At 37.0% G+C, this 18,854-nt stretch overlaps 1 long non-coding RNA gene across 1 annotated transcript; it reads left to right on the forward strand.

The window, feature by feature from the left end:
• Positions 1 to 1,145: 1,145 nt before the first annotated feature.
• Positions 1,146 to 16,855, forward strand: LOC128851847 (uncharacterized). Its single transcript, XR_008449352.1, has 3 exons — positions 1,146 to 2,103; positions 2,633 to 2,742; positions 14,630 to 16,855. It is a non-coding gene; the product is annotated as an uncharacterized LOC128851847 (long non-coding RNA).
• Positions 16,856 to 18,854: the final 1,999 nt, after the last annotated feature.

An 18,854-nucleotide genomic window follows, 5' to 3' on the forward strand; every position in this document is an offset into this window, starting at 1 on the left:
TTTAAATAAAACCACTGTTATAATCAGAAGAAATTATAATCATCATAAATTGCTAAAATACCAATGTTGTAGTAAACAATACTGACAATATCAGTGTGATAATTATTTTTAAAAATAAATAAAACATGTTCTGTCATGCTCAACAAATTTAATTGAGGGATGTTTTTATATGCAGAAATTGCAGACTGTTAGTTGCAATCAAACTAATGATTTGTCCTTGCCACTTAGTAAGGTTTATTTTGCGTTAGTGAAAAAATAAAGGTACCACAGTAGGCACATTACTGGCATCTATATCTGAATACAGATGATATTGATATCCTTTCTGTACAGAAGGGTGAAATCACTGTCATCATTTCCCCGTTCAAACAGTATTCAGAAACTTAAGACAGATATATTTGCCCATCTTATTTATCAGTGTAAATTTGGAATTCTTCTTTTGATTGCTTATGCTTTTCATATGAGTAGGAGATACAGGAAAACAGAGAATTAATGCTCCAACCCATGTGATCAGCACAGGGCTTTGAAAGGAATGTGCAGAAAATCCTGGTTATAAATTAGTTTAATCTCATTCAAACTCCCATGTCTTTAAAGGAATCATCCCAAAGGCTAAACTAAGTATGCTTTAAGTCTGACTTCTTTGCTTTGTAACTTGGAACAAAAGACAAGATTATTTTGGCTGACCTCTTTCTTCCTGTACTTTTCTTGATCTGATATAGACTATTTCTTCCTACTCTTCTAGTGCAGCTCTATGTTATCTTGAACTGAACACACTGTTCAAAAGTGCTAAATGCTTCTGTCACTTTAATGTTGGAAAAAGACTTTTGCTTGGCTCTACAATAATTCGGCTTAAAGTAGCTGAAATGAAAGTGGAGGTTACTGGTTTTTTATATAACAATATATTCTTGATTCTTATTTCTTTCTCTTACAATCGTGGTTTCTGCAAGCACACTGATGCAATTTGAAACACCCTTCTCTGAACTCTATGAGTGGCTAATTTAATTCTCTTTTTTTTTTTTTTTTCTAGAAAAGAGCTATGACTTTGAATTTCACTTTGTGATTTTGCATCCTGCTGGAAAAATATATATATATCGTTAAAAAAAAACTATGTAACCCCTTTCTTCTCTAATTGTTGCTTGTTTTTCAGGGGGAAAAAAATAGAAGACTGACATGATGCCTCTGGCCTGCCAATGCTTACAGATCCAGGGTCAAGGAGAGATGCTATATTCACTGCAGCTTACATTTTGCCTCTTCTGCAAAGCAATAGGAAAATCTTTGTTCGGTCGCCAGTAGGTACCGCGTCTGCTGAAATGTTTCCATGGAGACAGGGCATAGCTCAGCTCCGCAGCCGAGATGCCTGTTACAGTCCTTGCGTGGGTACCGTGTTTACTTGTGTGGTTGATGGAGCGTGCAACAAAGGCGATTCCCTTCTTTAGGAGTCGCATTTTGCTAGAAATTAACTGCTTATTTCCTAAAGAAAACTTAAGGCTCTTTAAACTACACAAAGGGGAAGCAGACAAAGAAACGAATGCATGAACATTTCACAGAAATTTCACAATATTCCAGTGAAGACTGAGGAAACTTGAAATCCAGGCACAGTTGAGATCCTGTTTTCTGAGTCTGGGCTTGAATTGCATTTCAGATATATGTATTTATAGATCTAAAATCGAACAAATACTGTCTTCTTTAACATGAAATTACTTTAACTCGTTCACTCCTTGACATTTAGAATTAAAAAGATGCTTCATGGAATATCAGAATGTGAGTGGTTTATGTAAGCACCTTTGCTAGTGAAGTATCCTCTCAGTCACAGAATGGGGTTTGAAATGTATAATTATGTTTGAAAATTTTTGTACGCTTTATTTGGATTGAATTTTTCAGGAATTTTTCCATTTGAATGTATATGTTTGCTTCATCAAGGTTAATGAACTGAAAAAAGGAAAAGCCAATGGAAATGTATTTTGTTTCAAGCTGCAGGTATTGAGTTTTCTGTTTGGTTGTGATATCCAAACCATGCCTCATTCTGCAACATTTATTGGAACAAGATGCACCTAGGAGAAAAGTTTGACACTAAGCTCTAGGATGTGCCTCCCATAGAACAACTAGGTAAAAACCGAGGTTTTTTACACATATACGAGTGAAATCCTGACCTCATTGAAGCCAATGTTAAAACTATATCTTGGTTTCTTTAAAGTATTTTTTAGCAAACCCAGAAAATTATTAATATTGCTATAGAAAATACTGATAAAACTACAATTTAAATAATTCTAAATTTCTAGTCACCATCACTGACATGAACTAAAACTGGAAAAATATGAAAACAGAGCACTGAGATGATTTTGGGAATGTATTATGAAAAACTGAATGAGTTTGATTTGTGTAGTTTGGTCAAGCACAGATTAAGATGAGTTTTAATGATTATTTATAAATAAAAAATAACTTCTAATAACTTCAAAATTATAATGATTTGTAGGACTTAATTCTACTTAGTTCTTATTAATATTAAATACTTGTGTGTGTCAGCTGCTCATCCAGCTCAACAAGTGTTAAACTAATCATCAGACATAGTCTAGAGGAATTTTTTCTCCTAATTAGAGTGAATTTCTGCAGAAGGAGATTTTTTCTTTTTTTACAGGCTGGGATACCATCATCTGGGAATTTTATTGACAAAGATCCAGGAATCTGATGTGCAGAAGATGCCCTCACTTCCTCCTGCTTTCTTCCTGTAGCACATCATAGTTTTTGGTAGGTGTAAGGAGTCATTTCCTGGCCTATGGCACTTGAAGATATATGGGATTATGTTGTGCAGTCCTGCTGACCCAGATGTTATCTGTTTGTTAGGAGGTTAGGAGCTGCATGCAGTGGCTCAGGTGGCTCCTTACAATGTCCTGTCCCTGTGCACTGCTGGTTGGAGAGTCGTCATGAATATGAAAACAGAAGTCACAGACACAGGAGCCTGTTGGTTCCCAGTTAACTGAAAACATTGTCTCCCTTCAGAGCTGCTCATGCCATGGGTCACAGCGGTTGTCTTTAATGGAAGGTCTCTGAGGGAGGCAGGAGGGTTTAATTGATCCTCATGCGAAAAACAGGGGAACCCCAAGGAGTGAACTTTTCACAGACAATGCTTTCCCCTTTGTGGTCACACAACACACCATGCTTGAATTCATGGGTCTCCTTTAATGAAGGTACCAAAAGCCTTTGAGAAATGAGATATCTGCCTTAACATTTCTCAAACTTTTTCCCCCCAAAGAACTCCAGTTTGCTAGAGCACTACTTTCACTTGTTGCTGAAAACATGAAGATTTCTCAGTTGTGATGTTCTCATGTTATGCAACGTTTGCAGCAAACTGCATTATAGCTACTTAAGATTTGCTTGTAATGATCCTAAGACTTTGCCACTTTTTGGTATTTCTATAAGTTGAAAGGTTGTGATTTATTAAACAAGTCTATGTTGGATAAGCCAGAGAGTGATTCTGCTGCAGAAAAGGCTCTTAAAATTTGAGCTAGTTAACTGCAGCCTGGCAGGTATATCTAATCCACGCTGCTGTACCTGCAGCTCAATGTATCCTGATCCAATGAGTGTCACAGAATTATATGATCTTGATTTTTTTCAGGACAAAACATTTGGGTCTATTCCATCAGACCTGAAGTGCTACTCAGTCTGTTATGGAAATGAAGATGGACAAACAGAAAATATAGAAATCATTTTGTCCCAAGATCTTATTCTGAGAGATGCAAAAGCATTATAGCGTGTTAAATGAAGAGGCATCATAGTGCAAAGTGGTTATAGCCCTGCTTACTCATCATCAGGTTGGTGAATCTCACGGGCACCAGTCAGCATTAGACAAACAGGTGAGCAGAGGATGACATTCGGAACTCTTATTTCTCTCCAGTTGAAGACAGATATACGTAGGACAACATCACAGCAAAGATTATCTTCAATCACTTGACGGAGAATGAGCCATCCTATTTTCAGATCTCTCTGAACAGTGAAAGAAACTGAAGAATTAGTCACAAAGCAAAATCTTGTCTTTTGCTTCCTCTTAAGAGGTTATCAGGTACAGAGAATGCTCAACCCTTATGTCCATTTAGCGTGGAGGACGGTGCCCTCACTGCTTGAATACAGGCGTGGTTTCTGCTAGCTTTGCACTGGAATTTAACAACCATCTTGAGCTGAAAACTCACACAAGGACTTTCAGGATCAAACTTATTATGCATTCAGTATCCCAATACTCCATCTGCTGTTTCCTTGTTCCATATCCCATTAGCAAATTCTAAGCTGCAGATTGTTTTTCACATAGTAATGAGCTGCATAAGTATGCAAACAAAACAAAAGTTATATATTTGTGTTAGAACAAGTGCCAAGAACACCTCCTGTTGCAACATTACTAATGACAGGATAGCAACAGTGGAATAAAGAGAGTAATTGGTAGTATTCTCAGGTCAGCTGCACACATGGTTTCTCCAAAAATAAGTAAGTGAGGCAATTTATTCTGTACTTTCAATGCACCAGATTCATTCCTGCTTTAAATGCAGCAGCCTCAGTGGATCTGTATCATGGAAGAATTTGGCTTTGCATTGGAAAGCTTCCTACAGATGGTGGTAAAAAAAGGTGACCAGCATAAATAATGTCATTATCCCAATTAACTGGAATTGATTAATTCATCCATCCATTTCCCAAGAGATTATCTCCAATTAGAATAATTGCCTGGATAGCATTCCATTGCTAGATCCCTGAGTGAAACAGAACTAAATAGCATTTTACTCCTATGCTTGCACAACCACCTACCTTGCAGTAGGGAAACACATTGCAGTCTGCTACAGTTCAACACGAGGACAGAGGAAGCTTTGGAATGTCTCTAAGACACCTCGACTCACGTATTGTAGTTATTATTTGTGTAAGGATAGAGTTACTGTGGATCAGGACATTTTTTAAAACCACAAGGAGATGGTGCCTGCTGTAAAGAACTTACGTTTCTCAGCAAGTATAGACACAGATAAGAAGCACAAAGAAACCATGAGATGATAGCAGTAGGCATAGTCAGCCCTGGCAGTGGCACCATAGCAACCTCTTATTGTTGGAGATTTTTGCAGGCATCACAGTAATGGATATTTTTTCAACCGCATCTTTGAAGGTAGCTATCTCTGTTGATGCTTACAGAGAAATCCTCCTAGCTGTGAAAGTGATAAAAAATGTGATGACACTTGTCTGAAAATGTAAACAATAGGCAGGGGAGCCTGACATCGCAGACCTACCAGAGGCAAGAGTCCACTTTCCAATTGTGATTAGGAGGTGATGGGTGTGACACGGAGGCCTTGAAAAGGCAGTTTCTGTAATCACATGTGAAGTGTGAGAGAGATATAGAGCAGTCAGTTAAAGAAAGAGATAACAAGCTCACATGAGCTGGATATCAGAAGGATGACTATAACCACTGTATAGCATCTGCTAAGTTCAAAGAAAAGGCTGTTCTAATAAAATGTGAGAGTGTGTATAGATGTATGCATAGATGGAGATTAAAAACTGTATCTAAGAGATATTTTGTATAGAAATTATGCAAAATACAAATATAGTTTGCATCTAAAAACGTTAAACTCAGAGCAGAATAGGATGCTCAAATTACTAGACTGTGTAAGCACTCAGTTCAGTAACTTGTACACTTTTAAGAAAAAAAAGTAGAATAATGCTTGGAAGAAGAAACAAATTTTTTTTGTGTCTGAGGTTCTACCTACATGATGAGAAAACATCAAAGACATTACAATTTTAATTTGAGCAGAAAGACAGTTAGATGGTACTAAGAGACAGCTGTGAGCTGTTCATGTAAGTTATAGCAAATTATTATATTTACAAATGAGTTAGTGACAGTATAAGTCATGGAGGAAAAAATCCCCACTGGCTAAGCACTACCCAACAGAGTACAGAGGTAAAGGGATAAGAAGGGCTATGGAATACATGGACTAAAAAAAAATGGAAATATATACGGAATGGGAAAGAGAGAGATTAATGAAATCCACTAACTGGCTGATCAACCAGGTAGAAAGTGTCCATCATAGAAGATGAAGCTGAATTCCTGTTTCAAGCTTACACAACGTAAAACCTATTTGATTGTTTAAATGTACGCATCTCATGAGAATTGTGCAAGGCTGCCACGTGGACTTAAGCCACCCTTTCCACACGGTGTCAGAATTGTCACTTCAGGCAGGTTTTTCAGATACATTGCTGTGCCTCAGAGGCACTGGGTGCCTGTTTTTAGGGAACTGAATGCTGTACTGCAGGTGGGATCCAGTCCACATTTCAATCTCTCAAAGTTTTCTATCTGAAGATGTCTACAAACATGTTGAGAGATTGCATTCACATTGCGTTAGGTGCGGCTGGTAGGGCTTGTGAAAGGATCCATGTTCCCAGCTAAAGTATAGACCTGCTCAAGTTAAAGTGCCGGCAGGTTTCTAGAGTCATGTAAGACACCCTAGATTACCTGGAATTCAGGTGGCATAAAACAATGAGTCTGATGTCAAAACATAAAACAATATTCACATTAAATGAAGTCAATGAGTTACTTGAAGAACAAAACCCTTTTGTTTTTCTTCTTTTTGCTCCCCCTCCCTTCCTTGGAGAGAGATTTTGTTTCAATGTATTCCCAACTCCAGCTTAGGCTGTGCCTTGTGAGACTCAGCATACCCAGGGATGGGATAAGCCCAAAGCCTTAGTTACAGGCATCAGCTTACTACAGCAAGCAGCTCCCTATTGCTGATGACCTCTTGACAAAACTGAGAAAGGTTTATATGCACAATGGGGTTTTTTTTGTTAGGTTCTGCAGGTAATAGTTAGCATTGACTTCAAAGTTACCTTCGAAGATAAACAGAGACTTGGCGGTAGAGGGAAGGAAAGGTCAAGCAGATAGAGCAATGGTGAGGTCTACAGATAAGCATTCTCTTCTGAATGAGGCACTTCCATCACAGCAGGTGAAGAAAATGGAGATGACTACCATGATCATTTTTGCCATGTGTTTTCCCTAGCAGTATGCACTTTCCACTTGAGTTGCTCAAAATCACTGTTAGTTCTTCCCATTTATGATGTGGACTGAGTAAGTTTAATCAAACACAGGCATTTCATGTTGGCTGGTTGCTAAGCTTTTGTGCATCTATATTATTGGGTAGTACTTTATAATTATTTCAACCATACTATCTATATTGTTATAAACTAACTTTTAGACTTTTTTTAACAAACTTAAAGCTACAAGATGAGGTGGGTGTGGAGAAGGAGTGATTCGCACGCTGGTGTTAATTTCTTATGAAAGCCTGTTGGAGCAAAGATATCTGGACATGTAAGTGTAAAGCAGTGAGAAATAAGAGCGTGAGAAGAACAGTGCAAAACAAGGGGAAAATACTGCCCTGGAGGCTTTTGGAAATCACTGCTGACACAAAAAGCTATATAGCTGTGAGCACAAGTCAAACAACAGAGCCAAAAAGGGACGAAGGCCCCTTGCATTGTACGGGTTATTTGGCAGGACCATGTTGGTTCAGCTACAGAGTTATATAGAGGTGACCACAGGAACTGTTTCTTCCTTACCAACACAATTTAGTGCCTTGGAACACCTTTTAAATATACTGCTAGAGAATATCCTTTATAACATGTTTAGGTTTCTCTTTTCTCCATTTCCTGGGGTCAAGCGTTGCTCTGAGAGTATGGACCTGTTTCTCAGCACTCCCATTTGTTGTACAATATGCATGACTCTTAAAGTGAGATTCTTTGTCATAGCAAGTTCCAGAAAACTTAGTAGAAAGACTAAATTAATGTTACTGAGGTAAGAGCAGTTCTTAATACAGGGAGATGAGCCAGGATTAAGTTACAGGATGCACCAAGCTGCAACAAGGGAGAGGTCACTTTACCTTCTAGCAGCGCCATGAGCCACCCTAATGTGAGCAAATTAATCCAACCTTAGTCAGTCAATGTTTCTAGATTTTATGTGTTATGGTCACAGCTACATCATCTTGGGGCACTTTAGTCTGGATGTGATGTGTACAGACCTGACATCTACTGTGACTAAAATATTATCACAGAATCATAGAATCATTAATGATGGAGAAGGAAAAAATGTCAGTTGTTTTGGGGGTTGGTTGGTTAGAAGGGATCAGGCAGCCAAGAAGTGAAATAAAACATACAAACAAAAAAAACCCAAACCTTTAGTTTAGCTAGAATTGAGGGTTCCATTGTTTATGAAAGTAAATTCCAGAATAACATTTTCTGAATGGAAGTGTCAGTTGACTCATAGCTAAACAGAAGATAGGAATGAAGGAAACTCATAGAGCTGACGAAGTTTAGGGGCTAAAGCTATTGTATTGGGACTCCTAGCTAAAATCTCTTGTCTGCTGGAGGAAAATGAAACAAGGTCTCCTACTGAGCACCTAATGGTCTAGCACCTTATTCTTCATGTTATTCTGGTTTACGTTAAGTCCCTCTTATTGTCTAGACCAGGGACTGAAAATATTTAGCCTGAAAGATTAAAGCCTTAACTGCTCAGACTGAAGAATAGTAAGAAACTTATCCAACAAGTTTGAAGGACTTTCAGCCAAGGACACAAAACTCAACACATCTCATGCTGTGGTCACTATACCGTTCACTCAAGGAGTAAGAGGCTCCAATTTTTCCTGCAAACAGAGCTCAAATAATGATTGAAATAATACAGAATAGCTGTGGAAAGTGGCAGAAGTGAATTCATGTCTCTTTACATGGAGCAAAGCAGGACACAATAGAGGTGTTGAAAAGCAGTGCTATTCAAAAGGCAGACTCTCGCTTTCTTCTACGGTTTCAGGAATACAGTCACAAAAGCAGCATGACATAAAGCTGATATCCATTTCAGGGCAGCTGTTACTATATTTTTTTGCTATTGCTATTATTACATTTTCATGAGAAGTGCCTAGTTATAAATCAAATAATTTTTCAGATACCTGGAAAATGTCAATAGTGCTCTTGACTACCTAGAAACTTGTTAGCAGTCAGAGACATGAGCAAAGATATGGCATTTTTAAGAAATTTTGCACACCAGCACTGTGGTCTAAGGAAATAAGAAAACATCTATTGAATTGCTGCAGTTTAACATGATGCCAGTCAAATCTTTCTAACACTTTTACTATTATATCAGGTTTGTCACAAGCAGCTGTTGTATGTGCTCGGTCACATTGTTTGATACAACCTCAGTAAGTTTTCTGAAAGCTTTGTCAATTCTGCCAGTGTTTAATCAGATTTTGGAGGCTTGACATATCAGTGGTCCTCCTCTAAGAGTAAGTCCATCAGATTTTAAGTCATTTGACAAAAACTATTCAGGTTAGAGGAAATGAAGGCAGAGAATCATAAATACTTGTTTAAAGACTCTCAATATAGCAAAAGGAAATCTTTGGCACCCTTATAATATCACTTCCCAAGGGAAAGAGCATGCTGTCTGTGATAAAAACATGAAGAGACTTCCGAAGATCCAGGATTAAAAAGTAGAGGTTTCTTTATTATTACAATTCTTTGTTCTAATTCACAGCACATTTTTACAATACACTGCTGCAGAATTATTTGGAAAACATGTTTGGAAACATATGGTGACATTGAGTAGCTGTCAGACATTTGAATAGAGAAAATGACCATTTCACATTTACCTGCAGTAGTCGGAAGGAGTCTCAGTTTGTCTGATTTAGCATTGCATTCTGCATCACTTGTGACCATGAACTTAAATTAGATATTTGGTGACCAACTACATTTGCAAAATTTGTTGTCTTTTTTTCTTTTCGTAAAGTGGTTGAAAGTCCCAAAGTGCCTTTATGGTAGGAAGACCAAGACTGTGTATCCACTTTGTAGTTACTTGTAACCTCACTCAAAAAGGAAGATTGGTTGGATGGTTTTGTTCAGAAAAGTTGCTGCACACTCCTACTCTCTCCTTCCTTCAATAATATTTTTCCCCTAGAGGAGAACAGGGACCACCACAGGTTTCTCCATCTTCTGCCTGATCCAGGACTCCTCTGACTCTGTAACTAGTCACTCAGAATAATTTCCTCTTAAAAAGTTGTTTGTCTTCTTACCTTCCACTCCCAAGACCCTATTTTCTCTCTTAATGAAAAATAATAAGGCTAATTTTAAAGAAATAGTTCCCAATTTATGTTTGAAGTCTTAACTTTGCTGTCACCACTGTGCCACCACAAAAGACATGCAGGTGGTCCACTCCCACTCTGTCTTAATAGGTGCATTTATTATTGGCTGTTGTCAACGAGGTCCACTTATGTCCATGGGAGAGCTGCAAGAATTAGTCGCATAATGCCTTGTCAATAGGCACTATCTTGCAGCTCCCTCTCATCCAAGCTGTACAGTTCCTCTCATTTCAGTTTCATTCTGCTCGCCACGCTTGTACTCCTGCTGTCCATATGTACTTTAATGACATAAAACCTGACAATGAATGTAAGGCATTTCTCAGTTAAGTCAGCTTTGAAATTTGATGTTCTGTTTTAAGCAGTTATCTCTGTAAGAAAATTCAGGATTATAATGTTACTGTAGTACAATGTTATTACTGGAAATGAGTAACTGGGTAGGAAAGCATTTCATTGTGTTCACCTCGCTAAAGTTTAAACCAAATATAAGAGGTTGAAAAGAGCAGCAATTAGAAACTCAACTTTTCTGTAAATGTCAGGAAAGCAGATTGACTTAAAAAAAGCCTATCTCAAAGTTGTAGTCCTTTTCTGGAAAGAAACAGTTAGTCTGACCCTGTGTTGCTCCAAAAGGTTGCTGTTGAGCTACTTCCAGTACATTCTCTTCTTTGGCATTAAATGCTCACCCATTTTCACTATTTTGCCACTCACAGAAGGCACAGAATAAAGGATCATACAACATCTACAACCCTGCACACAGAGTTTAGATGAGGACTGAATAAATTAAAAAGAATTTTCTCCTCATATCTTCACCTAGGCATCTGGAGAGAGTCAAAATCCAGTCTCAAGCAGAATTAATGAATTGGAGATGGATGACAGCTATAGCTGTGGTAGTGAAAGCCCGAGTCGCCTCTGAACCTGGGAGGTGATTGCCTGTGCTTTGCAGAGCTGCCAACAGCAACAGACAACACAGGAAGTCTCTCCTGATCTCTGGATGCTTTCAATCATTTTTACAGCACCTGAAACACAGAATAGATTCAAACAAGCAAAAGATCAAACAGTAGCAATTTTTTTATCTCTGATTAATAACCAATTAGAATGACAACAAAATAATTGGGAGTAGGGAGGCAGAGAGTGTAGAAGATACCTCCTTCGAAATGACCCTTTTATGTAACAGAAGCCTATTTTTAACACTCCTGAAAATAATGAGCTGCTAGCTGCAATTAGCATGAAAATTGGAGTTATTTCAGAGAAAAGCTGAAAAAAAAATATTAAAGCAAGAGGAATTTTCTGGAGAGAGTTCTGTTAGAGGCTTTTATTTTTCGTAGGCTGAAAAGTTCCTGGCTAAAATTATTCACTCTCCACTGCAAGGAAAGTAAACAGAAGAGTTATGGAAAGCTTATTATTAGTTAAGTTAATTTTCAGTAAGAGATACCAACAGAATGAATACAAGCCATATGTTTGCAACACAGCATGCTACATCTTTCTTACTTGTTTGGATTGTGAACAACACCTTGGTTGATGTGGTCTGGACTTTGTTGTGAGTCAGTGGCGTGAGCCCCTGGGGTGCTCTTCTGAACTGCTGTGCAACTGTGCCCATTACTGGGCTGCCATTAAATAAATATAAAAAGTTCTTTGAGAGGCATTAATAGAAGTCAAAATATACTTTAATACTAGAATGATAGTCTAAATAAAAATATAGTCCAATTTTGAAGTGTAACACAAAACAATGTAAAAATTGTATCAGGCTAAAAGTATCAGGCTAAAACCAGCATCTTAGCACATGCTGATATGTAGGAGGGAGCTGCGTGGTCAATGTCACAAAATCAGTTATCCAATACAGAAACCTGATTCTCTCCAGGATATGTTGATTCAAATCCTAGAGTATTAGTCATACTCGTGAAAGCAGAATCTGTTTGAATATTGCTTTGAATTTTGTTTATTTGTGTATTTTCCAGTTGGGGAGATTCTTTTTGTTTTGATTTCCTATAATTTTTTTTGCAGTCAACAAAACAGAGAAAGTTTTTTTGAACCATTGAATACCAATTATTCTCTTACATTCTGAATGCAGTTAGGTTAGGTCTTTCGGCAAAAGTGTTAACTCACTTTCATTATTAACAAAGTTACTTTGGTGCTCTACATGGGGGTTTTTATTATTTTCTTTTCATAGTTGACCATAAAGTACTGCCATTGCAGCACTGAAATGAGCTAAAACAATCTTACCAAGATGTATGTTTAAGAATAAAGAGAATTATTCCAGCTTTAGGTGATAGTTAGGAGGACTTTATTAATACTCACATAGAGTTCATATTTCTTTCATCATCCCTGTGGTAACCTAACACAATCATGAGTATCTTCTTGCAGGTGTGGGCTTTTCTACCAGCATATGCCTGACTGAAAGCATCTGATTCACAGCCTGTGCCAGGACAGCAGATGCTGTGCGAGTCATTTCAGAGTGATAGAGTGTGTGGAACTCATGACTGTAAAAGTAACATCTTTCTTCTGAGATATTTTTGAAATATATTCTGAAATTTTGAAAATTCCAAGATATTTTTAAAATATATTCTTTTTGAAACCTTTTACTTTGGAAAGTTTTAAAAAGAGGAAACCAAGTATTTTCTGTAAGTTCAGTTCTACGTTGCTTTCTCATATTCATGGATGATGAATGGTGTAGAATTAGTGGATTGGGAAACCTTTTATTTGTGGCTTATGTGTGGGCTTTGTGCAAGAATAAGCTCATATAAAGCCCTCTGATACAATCAATTCTGATCCTTGTAATTCAAAGTCAGCATCCCAGAAAATGGGAGCAGACTTCTCACCAGCAGACCAGGAGAAAGGTGCAGCACAAAGGCAAAAAGCAGAAAGGGCTGTTACTTACTAAGGAAAAGAAATAATAAAAATGAAAGGTTCTAGGTCATAATCACATCATGAACCTGAGATTTGCTCCGGTTCCTATGGAAATTTAATATTGGAGCAGGCATTTAGGTAACTGAAGGAAAGCTGCTCTGATTGTAAAGCAATTGTCATCACTGAAATCACTTCGAGCTCTGTTCAGTTCCTCTCAGTTATGTCTGCAACTGGTGTGGAGTGCAGAGCTTCAGACAGCGCTTTAAAATAAGTGCTAAAATGTCAGCTCCATCCATTTATAAATGACAGTGCAAAAGTGCTGTTTCATTTTTATTTTCTTTTTTTCTCACACTTTAGGAGCTTAGGGTCAAAACTGTTACGGTTGTAAAATCTGATCAGCTGTTGTCTGTTCTGGAAATGGTAAAATTTCTATATAATCTATAGTGAAAATTTCTATTTCTTTGGAAATATCTATTTAAGCACAGACAACTAAGCTGAAGAGCGATATCTGATAGTCAATGGCTTTTGAGCATACCTGCAAATAGCAAACAGGCTGCAATTCTCGAGCTGTCTCCAACAGATATTGTGGTGTTAATTTTCTGTTCTTGTATGAAAATGTGTTTTAACCCTATGCACCTTTTAACTCCTGAACCACTAGATAAAGTGATAATCATCATTACCTCCTCTTTGCTCTGACTGGAACTGTAGGGCTTTGAAAGGCAGGGCCAGAGCACCTAAAGGAAAAGGAAAGGATTCTCTTTGAAAATGCATTATGACCTTTTACCACAGTTTTGCCCTCTTAGGAGACTTCTGACTCTAACCACTTGTGCTGACTGTCTTTTATGACATTTTTGGGTCATTATCTCCTACCATACAGTTTATAGAGAGTTTATACCCACCTCTGGGCCTCTGTTGAAGATTTTTATATCTGGTTATATTTTAGTTGACAACTGCTGTTTGCATATTCCATACTCAGTGAATAAGAAATCAGGATTGGCCAAGATTGCAAAGTTGAGACATCTTCAGTTTTAATCCTCATGTTAAATGCTGTGCTACCACAGCACAGTTATCCACTGCTCTCTGTTTCTTTTTTACTGAACTGTAATCTGACACCAGCACTTACACACTCCAAAGTAGAGGAATTGAGAGGATTGATATTGCCTTAATAGAGCTGTTAAACATAAATCTATTCATAATTATTATTATCCAACAACTGATTTCCATCTACAGAAAAAAAAATTAGTCATGCTCTGCTATAATTTACTGATCTGCACTTAACTGGGACTTGATTCTCTCTGGTTGCAATTGAATTACAAAAAAATATATGTTCTTCAGAGGGATTTTTCATCAGTACTATACATTACATATTCTTTAGAGAAAGTATATTTTTCTTGAAATGAAATAGATAACAAGGCAGCTCAGTTTCTAGAGGCTTTTAGGGCTCAAGTATCAAAAAATCCACAGCTAAAAGAAAACATGATACCGTTAACCCTTCTGCTATCTGAATTTATTTACATATATATATATAAGCAGGTATGTATGTATGCATGACTGTAGTATGTATTTATCTGTCTATGTCTGTCTGTCTATCTATCTATCTATCTATCTATCTATCTATCGATCTATCTATCTATTTTTACTTGGTTTTGTTGTTTGTTTTGCAGAGCTAGACACAATCCCTGCATGCCTGCAGGAAGAATGGAAGCTTCTCCACCACCTGAGAAGAGGGCACATCAGACAGTTCTAATGAAGGAACTGCGGTCTCCAAATTTTCAGTTACAGTACCTATAATGAACGGACTGCGACAGGAAACAGACACTAAGAGTAAAAGAATAACTAAGTACATAGTTCTGGTTTTTGAAAACATAAAGAAATGCTGCAGAATCAATTTAATTCCTCTGAGTTTGTTTCCTGGATACAAAAGAAAATGACACCCATTCTTCCTTTTGTATCTCATCTGACTGGGAAGTTCCATCACTGTATTTCTTTGCTGATTCTTTCTCCTACTAATATTCACTGCTTTTGATCCTGTGTTCATCTGTGATTTATCCTGTAAGCATCCATTCCATTTAGGCTAATGGAACTGTTTAGAAGCAATTTTTTTGCAAGAAACTGAAATTTAGGATGAAAAGAAGTAGAAATCAGAGTACACAGCTTGAACTCTCTTTGAGTTACTTGATTTTGAAAGTTGCTGGAACATGTAGTCAGCCAAGCACATTGCAACAACAGTGCCAAGAGAGTTATGACATATTTTTATTGCAAAAAAATATAACGTTTTAAATGTCAACAACCTGTTAAGTCAGTGCTTTCACATTACTTCAATTTAGGGCTTAATCTCAGGGCCAGGCAAACAGTTTCAACCTCCTTTAGCAGACTTTAGAGGAGAAAACAGGAACCTGTGTTGGAATGCAGGTCATGAGCTGGCTGTTCCTTTCCTGCACTAGAAGCAAGCACAGCACCGCACCAGATACCTGTTGTCAGGCTGATATTGCTGCCCAGCACAGTACAGCAACAAAAAAAATCATTATGGGTAGCATTTGCGCTTACAAAGTTTGATATTATTCTCACTTGCTGAAACTCAAAATTCGTGAAAGCCTTTGCCAGTACAAATCATGCTCACGCAACCTAATTTCAGTGTTGGTCTTGCCTCTTCCTCTCCCGTTCACCATCACTCCCCATTGCAGAAGGAGTTTTGTTGATTTCCCAGGCAGAGGTTTACAGGCTGGATCTTTGGCCCAAACAGAGGACCTCAGTGAATGACGGCACGGTGACACCAATGCTTTGTTAGATACACCTCCCTACGCTGAAGAACTGAGCTCCTGCTCTTTGAACAACCCTCGTACATCGTTCAGGTCTCCAGGAGTTCAACATAACGACGGACAATTCTGTGAATTAAAAGTATACTAACGGCTCCTGACATTCACAGGAGTTTTCAGGAAATGATTGGACTTGCTTAATGCATGATAATTTCCCTTTGCATTTTAACATGCTCGGCATTTGTCAGTGAACCTTTGTACCAGAGAAAGATACCTGCGACTCTTAATTCTCTATTAAAGATAAACTGATTCTAACAGATTGTCTTACAGTGGCTTCTTCTAAGCTACATGCTAGGGAGGTGGAAATGTTAAAAATACCTGTAGTTAGAAATGGCAGTGTACAAACACCCATCTTAGAGGAAAATTTGCCTTCCGAAGGCAATAAAATTGAAAATCTGGATGTGTTCTGTGCACATTAGTGATACAGAAGCCAACTGATGGAGCTGGTTGGCAGCATACCACATCCTGCAATCAATTCAAAGTGGGTCGTGGTCCTCAATGCTCCCCAATCTGCCTTCAAAAAGTCACCTCTGTTCTGATACTCATATTTTTGACCCTTTTTGACAAGCAGCAACTTTGAAATAGTCTGAGCTTAATATTTCATTACTTGAGCTGGAAGCACATCCTAGTTTGACTGAAGTTTTATTTGCTTTTGCCAAATCAGGTTTTGAATTGGAATTTAAGAAGAAATCTTCTTATTTAATGCCCACATTATCTTCCTTAGAATGTTATTTATTTTATCATTCTTATTAAATCAAAGATTTTAATCTCTTATGTAATATGCAACAAAACTTGAAATACCAACTAAGCTTCTCCTTTATGATATCTTTTAATGTCACTATCACATATCATTATGGCATGCTTATTTTCCTAGCTTTTCTCTAATTACACTTTTTTTCGTCTGAGCTTCAGTTATGTCAGTCAAATGCTAGAAAATAATATGTAAAATTTAATATAACTATTTTTATTATTGGAGGATTTTTTTCCTAAAATGGTATTCTAATAAAAATATTTTTATTATAATGAATAGGCAGCATATTTGCGTTCTATTTTTCAACTTCAGATCAACAAATCTTAAAGTAAGCAAGGAATTCAGCATAAAACTTTATGGCTTAAATAAACCCTGCTTCACCTCTTTCAAAAGGCCACTTCCAAGTTTATAAAGAAGTATTGATGAATATAAATAAATAAATAATGTAAAACAAACCAAATAAAGTAAAAACATGCAAATTAGCTAGTTTCCTCATGGATTGTGATCTGCCTACTATGTGCTACTTAGATGTGAATTTTGAAAGTTGTGCAGAATCTTGGGTTTAGTTTAGACGGAAAATGAGTCACTCTGAACAAAAATGAGTTTGGGTTCCTGTTTATAAAGAAAGGATACAACAGCACTTCTGTGATGTCAGGATGGTCATTTATTCATGACTTTACCTCCAGGATGAGTCAGAGAAATAAGTTTTACCCTAGCCCTGTGCAATTACTGAAATTGCAACAGCTAAACAGGCCATGATCCTCATAATATAATGAGAAATATTGAAAGTGTACATAACCTTCAGCCATGTAGATCAGAGAATATTTGCTATATTGCTAGGAAGTTGCTCTTAATTAGTATAACCTGTCTTTTATTCTCGGTTTTCTCCCTTAATATGCTTTTTTCACCCTTATTTTTATACTAGGAATGGAATGGAAAAATTGCATGAACTTTATATAGATAGAAAACACTGTAAACAGATTGCCAGTTGATGATTAGTTGGCACACAATGCTGCAAAGAAAAGTATTTGTTCTATTTCTTTGAAATCAAGGGTAAACCCCAAATTTTATCTTTGTATTCATAGAGTCATGGAACAAATACATTATACATATAATGTAAAATATTATATTAAAACTTAAAAACAAAATGACTATTTATCCAGTTTGCTGATTTGGCTACTGGCTACTAATTCTATTCAGGGAAAGTTCGTATTTGTCTGCCCCCAACAAAAAAACCTACTATGTAGTTTTGAAATAGCACTTTTTATTTAGGTGTGAAATCATAGCTCTGCTTAAGTCTGTAAAAGCGTTCTCTACAGATTTCCATGGAACTAAGATTTTACCTCAGAGGAGGTAAACCTCATTTTCATTCTGACTGAATGGCTTTAATTAGGTAAGTGAATTAACCTCAAGGATAAGAACTGGACAGTTCAATAGCATTGTCCTTAGACTCTTAATGTATACAAATTCAAATGCTTAAGAAGAAATATCTATCCTTGTAGATATAAAACTAAAGAAAACAATGGCCATACTCTGCCGACCTTAAGGAAATATCCCAAGCTGCGAAGTCTGTGCTTATGTTTACTAAGGGTCCAGAATACTAAGTAAGAAGGCAAAGAAGGGATAAGACACTCAGTAACTTCCAAGACACAAGAAGATCTTCCTTTCACGCTACAATAATTGATTGTCTTCCCTGGGAGACTGTCTATAGCTGTGATCCTACCAAACATAGACAAAATGGGAGACTGGAATTAGGTTAAGAAAGTACTCTAATTTCTGAGCCATATACAAAGAATATTATCTAATTCTATAGCAGGGTGTTCTGAAAAACAAAATAAATACATAGAAATCAAAAGAACACAACAAGGCATCGGGTCATCACAAAATAACCTTGTTGATTTCAGAAAATGGATTTGATTATCAGCCACTGAACATTGCAGGCAACGATCCTACTCGCTGAACTACAGGATAGTTCTTCATTTAGATGTGAAATAATAAAGTGTCTGCAAGAACCTGATCTTAACAGAAATGAAATTAATTTTTTTTCTGAAAAAAATAACATCAGTCTCAAGTGTTTCAAACTGATCTTTGCTAATGAAAAATGTTTTGTTTTGGTTATTTTTTTTTTCAAAAATATCCCAGGCAACCATGAATAATCCAGAATGAGAAACGTAACAATTCTGTTGTCTGTCTTGGGAGATAAAAACACAAAAATATCAAAATTAAAATGACTTTAATGGCTACTCCAAATAAAATAGAACAGGATAGAAACTCAGTGAGTATATGGTATCTTTAATGATGACAAGGCAGATATCCTAGGAG

Source organism: Cuculus canorus, chromosome 3, assembly GCF_017976375.1.
Source record: "Cuculus canorus isolate bCucCan1 chromosome 3, bCucCan1.pri, whole genome shotgun sequence".
Classification (NCBI taxonomy): Eukaryota; Metazoa; Chordata; class Aves; order Cuculiformes; family Cuculidae; genus Cuculus; species Cuculus canorus.